The following is a 7,700-nucleotide window of genomic DNA, read 5'->3' as shown; positions in this document are numbered from 1 at the left end:
ACTTTGGCATCACAACTCCAATATCAAGCATCCATCCTTCTCAAGATGGTCTCATATCCCATTTCAGGTTATACAAGGAAAAATAAACACTGGCATAAGTAGTTGATTGAGTTTTTCTCCAACCCATAAGGTGTTACACATTCTCCCTTGCAGGTATCTACTCACACAAGGCCATCAAATAAATTGGCCCTCTTGCCCCAATCATGGATTCTCTATTAGTCACCACCTCCAAACATGCAACCAATACATTAGTTATATAATCATAAAACAAAACCTTCTACAGAATAACCCACATGCTAATTATTGCAAGTCTTTGTGAGAACACATCATTGTTATCACAACATCTTGAATAGTAAGGAACTACATACTCATGCATGCCATAATCAATGCCTCATAACAAAATTACATGCAAATACTACATGTCATTGCATCTTGAAATACCATCATGATATTATAACATCAACATATTTGTATCAAAGGTGTATAATTAAATCAAAGTAATAAACGGAAACACATGTTAATATAACACCATTAATGTGAATCATCTCAACACATATCACATGTAAGGCAACAAAGCATTAGGATTTTTTTTTATCATGATTTGTTAGCAAAATCAAATTCAATAGCCTACATAAACAATGGATGCTAACTATTACATTTATGCAATAATATCATTAGCATGCATCGAGGATTATTTTGTCTTAGTTAGTAAGCCTAGTATGGATCTTCACTGCTTTCATATATTTCTATCATTTGATTACACCCTTAAACTTTCAAGTAACCCTCTCCACTATGACGCTCACAAGTCATCCTTAATTATTATTATGTTGTTCAATCCATTGAGTCTATATTCTTAAGAGAGCTTTTCATTTGAGAAAGTGAACCACCTTGTTTGTGAAACTTCCACTCGACTCAAGTATTTACCTAATACTTTTTTTATTCATCTCATCATTAGAAAATTTGTAATTTCCTTCTTTTTTCCTCATTCTTAAAGTAATTTTATCAAATATATACACTAACATTTGGAACCATACTTAGAATATCCCCTTTGTTTCATAAAATACTTGTACCACTTAGTTGATTGTATAAGTGAAAACAACTTGTTTCATTTATCTTCTACTTATTTTCTCTCTCAATCTCACTTAACTTCACAATTTTCTGCTCCAGTCCCAATTACTAGTTGTTACTATTTCTCATGTGGAAACTACTACATATGACACTCTCAATAAATAACAATTGAAAATATCAAAGCCAATGTTTACAAGAAGTAATGGAAATAAATCTCAATATTCCAAAACCATCTTGTCCACTTACTCCACATTTTGCTCTTGTTTTAATATCATTGAAATATGTGTCACTAGAAATAGTAATTTGCAATACAAAATAAGAGATTAGTATAAGGAGACCAAAATTTTGCCTAGAAAAAAGTGGAATTTTGGACATGATTTTGGCAAAAATCCAACTAAATTTTGGGAAATCTGGGTCACGTTTTTCAAGATTCATGATTTTGGGTGCCTTGAGGGTTTTTTATGGCGATGAATCCATTTCCACCATCAAAACAATGATTCAAATACTCTTATGGTCATATTTTTTGAAAAAAAAATGGTCGAATTCTGGAAAAAAAATGACTTTTTGAGCGAAATTGTGGTCTCGGTAGACAACACCCAAAATAAGTATGAATTAATTTTTATTATGGAAATTAGCTTAGAAACTATTAACAATATCTATAAGCAATTACAGATAAATATTCTAAACAGACGTGCTTAGTTACCTCTACCACGAATTGATTTTGATGGTTGAGCTACCCCCCACCACTAAATCTATGTTGATTCATTTTATTTTGATACCGAAGTATGAAAAATGCTAAACAAAATTTGATTTACGAATGATTTGACACACGATTTTCAAGATCATAGTACAAAGCTAATTTTCATAATGTGTTGCAGTTGGCTGCATACACATTTTCCCATGATTTGTGACATTTTTTTTCGCCAATTAATGCTATCAATCATGAATTAATAGTCTATGCCAATAGTGTAGAAATTTCACCTGTAGAAAAAACCGATATATGCAATGTCCTAAAGCATAATACTTGTTCTACTTCTACAAAACATTAATCAGAATCATAATCGAATTCATGAGAAACATCAAGTAGAAACATGCATAACTAATCAAGGGAAATAATCACACATAACACAAGGTATATCCAGGGGAAAGCACCAGCATAAAACCCCAACCATGTATTATCAATCAAGTGTAGATCCTCAACAACATACAAAAAGAATCATCTCAATAGCTATCCTGCTCTCTCTGTAATCAGAAGATCCTGATGATCTTCAATCAGAAGATGAAAATCATGGACTACCTAGGCCTCAATATATAGGCCACAAGTCCTCCAATCTCCTATAATAGATCCTTATCCATGCAAGGAATACTTACTAGAAATATCCAGGCATCTGATAGTACATTGTCCCACATATGATCTCAACTAGGTCTCTGACAGAACTGACAAGCAATAATTATCCATGAGTGAATTCTCAGTTATCTAGAATAATAGTTGTCACATGCATGCAAGTATTAACAAACTATATTTTATTATTTTAACAACTTGGTAAAATAATCTAACTCAACTTGACTATTTAGAACTAAGTCAATTGATTTTCTCATTATAGAACTCATACTTATTCCCTCAATGAGTGGAGGAAATTAAGGATAAATTCCTCAATCAGTGGGACAACTCATGTGCATGCTCACAAAGACTTCAAATTCGAATTTCCTTAACTAATTAACTCAACTGAATTAATTAATTAATATTTACAACTGTTGTTAAGACCAAAATTAATTTTACTTCCTATAGATAGACTAGGGACTACTATAAATAGGAAGGGACCCAGGAATGATATTTTTAGAAGTTTCACCTCTCACCCAATATGGCCAATGACCTCACTAGCCAAACTGCTATTTTTAGACATGTTATTTTCAGTAGGTCTATTTTTAGCACATTTTAAATTTAACATTTCTTTTTGCACATTTTTCAACACTCCCTCTCAACAAGAAAGGTTTTCTCTCGAACCCGATCCTGTAACTCTGGAATGTTCTGCATGCAACACATCTACCTGGTCCACTTGCTCCAACAACACTTGGAACAAAAACACTCCCAACTAACCACTATGTTAGGCTAGGAGCATACTCTGATGCTGAAGCTCTACCTGCTGCTGACAAGTGCTCCCTCTCTGACATCTGCACTACTGCAACATCTCCATGCATCTCACACCATTGCACACCTCTCTATGCCACTTAGCACTATGCAAAACACTTGTGCCTCTCGCATTACTGCAACCTACTAGCTATGCGTTGTCCTGGGATTCCCTGCACTGTGGCTCTCCCTACCACTCCATCCGCATCTGTCTCTACCCAATCAGTCAATTCCTGCTACTCCACATCGGGGTTCTTGTAGCAAGGTCTCATCCAAGAGGTTGGGTACCTCAAGAATCCTGCCCCTCCTCCTTGGGACGATCAATCCACATCACCCCACCTCCTATCTAGAGGTATGGATGCATGTGATCCCTCTGCCCACCTGGCTCAAAGTTTCCCCCTACTGGAGGTCTCTGCATGAGTAGATGTCTCTACTCAATCTCCACTCAACTTCCCCTGTTGTGGTTGCTCCATAACCTCCTGAAGTTATTGCACCATTTGTGGCTCCTCCACAATCGTCTGAGACTTCTTCTGGCTCTGCATGTTGAGAGGTAATATACTCTCCCTCTCAACCACCAAGTCTCCATCAGTTGCCTTGCTGCTCAAGGCTTTGCATGCATCTTGAACCCCAAGAGCATAGAGGTTCTTGACCTGTGAACCAATCTGCTTCACCTGTCTATTGATGATGTGTATAAGGAAAACATTTCCCTTACTGAAGACTACATCATAGCCTCTGTCTTCTAGCATCGTGATTGACACCAAGTTTCTCTTCATTCCTGGTACATACTTGACATCGGTCAAGGTAATTCGAACTCCATGCTCCCTCTGAAAAATAATCGTGCCTACACCTGAGACATTATAATTCTCATCATTACCCATCGCTATGAGTATCTAGAGATCTTTCTCCTCCAAAGTACTGAAAAAACTCTTGGTGTCGGTCATGTGGAAAGAAGCTCCACTGTCAAGAAACCAACCACTTCCCACCATGGATGAAACCATGCATGCGAAGAGTGTGACATCCAACTCAAATTGTGAAGCAAGTGCCTCACCTTCAGATCCTTCCCCAGATCCCTTCTTGGATTTCCTCCATGGACAATTTGCAGCATAATGGCCCACCTCATGACAACGAAAGCATCACACTTTTGATTTGTCAACCTTCATCCTACCATTAGAAGAACTAGATTCATAAAGGGAAACCTTCTCCTTTCCCTTCTTTGCCTTACTCACTAAGGCATAGTTCTCCTCATCCTCCTTGGATGAAGAACCGTCTCTGGTGCTCCGTCTGATCTCCTCCTGCATCAAATCTGACCATAGTCATTCCCAATTTGGAAATTTCTCCCTTCCATTCACTGAGTCCTGGTAGCTATTCCAGCTCTTAGGAAGCCCAAGGAGTGCTAGACTCACCATATCCTCATCTGATGTCATGACCCCTACACTTGCAAGCTCATCCCTGCATGTGATGAGCTTCGTCAGATACATAGAGATCGTCTCATCCCTTTCACACTTGATCTTTCAAATTTTTTCCTTCAGTGTCAGCTTCCTCTGATCACTACTATTCTGGTATAAATCTTTCAATGTTTTCCACATTGCATGCGGAGTCTCCTTCCCATGGAGGCTCGGGACAATGTGATCTCGCACTCCCTCCAAGAGAATCCTCCTAGCTCTAGCCACACACTTCCTCCATTCCACCTGCTCAGTATTGTCAGTAGGCTTATGGATTTCTTGATCAATGAAGTCCTTAAGGTCATTATCTTCCAAAACTACCTCCATGTGATCCTTCCAAGCTATATAGTTTGAGCTACCATCAAGGGCATACTCAAGCCTCAAACCATAGAACGCCATCGATGAAATAGATGTGATAAGAACTTGAGATCTATATCCCGAATAATAAACTTCGAATTTCTCCTGCTAGTATATTGTTCTTGCTTGATCACCTATGCTCTGATACCATGTAGAATTTTGTAGAATTTTTCTACAAATCAGCTAGCTCTAATACCATGTAGAAATTTCCCACCTGTAGATCACCTAGTAATGCAATGTACTAAAGCAAAACACTTGATCTGCTTCTACAAACAATTTAGCGGAAGCTTAATCAACCATGAGCAACATCAATAAGAACACATATAACTGATAAGAAGGAATCAATCACACATAACACAGAATATATCACTGGGGAAAGCACTGGCATAAAACCCCAACATTGTATTATCAATCAAGTGGAAATCCTCAAAAACATACAAAAAGAATCAGCTTAAAAGCTATCCTGCTCTCTCTGTAATCAGAAGATCCTGATGAACTTCAATCAGAAGATGAAAATCATGGACTATCTAGGCCTCAATATATAGGCCACAAGTCCTCCAATCTCCTATAATAGATCCTTATCCATGCAAGGAATACTTACTAGAAATATGCAAGCATCTGATAGTACATTGTCCCATATCTGATATCAACTGGGTCCCTGATAGAAATGACATGCAACAGTCATCCATGAGTGAATTCTCAGTTATCTAAAATAATAGTTGTCACATGCATGCAAGCATTAACAAACTATATTTTATTATTTTAACAACTTGTTAAAATAATCTAACTGGACTTGACTAGTTAGAACTAAGTCAATTGATTCTCTCATTATAGAACTCATACTTATTCCCTCAAACAGTGGAGGAAATTAAGGATAAATTCCTCAATTAGTGGGACAACTCATGTGCATGCTCACAAAGACTTCAAATTCGAATTTCCTTAACTAATTAACTCAAATGAATTAATTAATTAATATTTCCAACTGCTGTTAAGACCAAAATTAATTTTACTTCCTATAGATAGACTAGGGACTGCTATAAATAGGAAGGGACCCAGAAATGCTATTTTTTAAATTTTCTATTTTTAGTAGTTTCACCTCTCACCCAATGTGGCCAATGACCTCACTAGCAAAACTGCTATTTTTAGACATGATATTTTTAGCAAGTCTATTTTTAGCACATTCTAAATTTAACATTTCTTGTTGCACATTTTTCAACAAATAGTTATATGTTCAATGTGTTCGTCTATTTGTCTGAAATCAAATAATTTGGAAGACGATTGGAATTTGTTGCTTTGTTTCTTCAAAGCTTAACACTACGTTTTCTTATCCATTACCGAGTTCATATCTGATCTATAGATTTCTCGATACATTTAACACTTTCAATAAACAGTAATTGAAAATACCAAAGTGAATGTTAACAGGAAGTGGAGAAATAAATCTTGAAAGTCGAAAATTATTTCTTTTTTATTTTTTATTTTTATAACTTCTAATGCTTTAGTATCATCAATATATGTGTACTTAGTAGTAGGAATTTATGAATTAAAATAAATATGAATTCACTCTCATCATGACCATTGTTGTATAAGTTGTCATTACAACAATACAAAAATATTGTGCATAATCGTGATCGCTTATCTCTAACACAAAATGATTTCATAGTTGTGTTTAATGTTCTATAAGTGGCGTCAGTTATTTTTTTGCAATTTTCTTTGATAGGTACACAATGGATTGAGTATGCATTAATCAACTAAACTAAATATTTTCACACTCTGCAAAATGAAATTAATTAAACTAAAAACAAAGCAATTGAATACTTAACATTACCCACATTTAGGCTCATTGAATTTTTATTAACTATTGCAAGAATTTCTAGTGATTGATACTGAGTACGTTGAATATGATTAATTCAAATAAATATTTTACGCAAATTTCATTGATTAATGAATCAACTTATGTATATGAAACATGCAAAATTTATACGTATTCGCAATAATTTCTTTGTGGAAAATAGATGTATCGAAAAAATATATAGTGATGGAAATTTGTATGAAGATGTAAATTTTTTTTCCTTCAATGTGGAAATTCAGAAGTTTGCACAACCAAAATAGCTTTGCACTCTGCATGCCCCACTTTTTTCTCACGCTTTTTGCTTATATTGCATAACGGTCCTCTCCTATTTCTGTATTTTTCATGATGAAAGCTTGTTTCGTACCTGTACAGAGTGATAATCTACACAAATTAACCGATATATAATATTGATCAGTATTTGCTCAATACCATTTTCAATTCCACATAATGAAATTCTAAGACATATTATTGGATGACTACATGTCTCGAGATGCATAAAATAGGTAATGATGAGTGTGGAGCTACGGAAAAGGCTTTTAGGACATTAACATTGAAATTTTCACGATTATAGCTAGTTCTACCACTCAATAAAACCTTCGAATCCACCTCGGCACTCCACACAATGAAAACATCAATACTAGCAACTATATCAATTTCTTACCATAAATTATTGCTTCCTTTGACATGATCTAGAAATCGATATCAAAATAGTATTTTATAAATATCTTAAAACTCATTTTTATTTTGGTTAACTAAATCCGTCTCACTAATACGATGTTAATATTGGAAGCACATATATGCAAAAGCACGTAAGTGTGCTTGACGCAAAACTGAGAGAACTATCTAACAATAGTCA

The sequence above is a fragment of the Pinus tabuliformis genome, chromosome 2_1 (assembly GCF_031772625.1).
Source record: "Pinus tabuliformis cultivar Carrire ecotype Pingquan chromosome 2_1, CPIR1, whole genome shotgun sequence".
In the NCBI taxonomy this organism is placed as follows: Eukaryota; Viridiplantae; Streptophyta; class Pinopsida; order Pinales; family Pinaceae; genus Pinus; species Pinus tabuliformis.
This window is presented reverse-complemented; position numbering follows the sequence as displayed.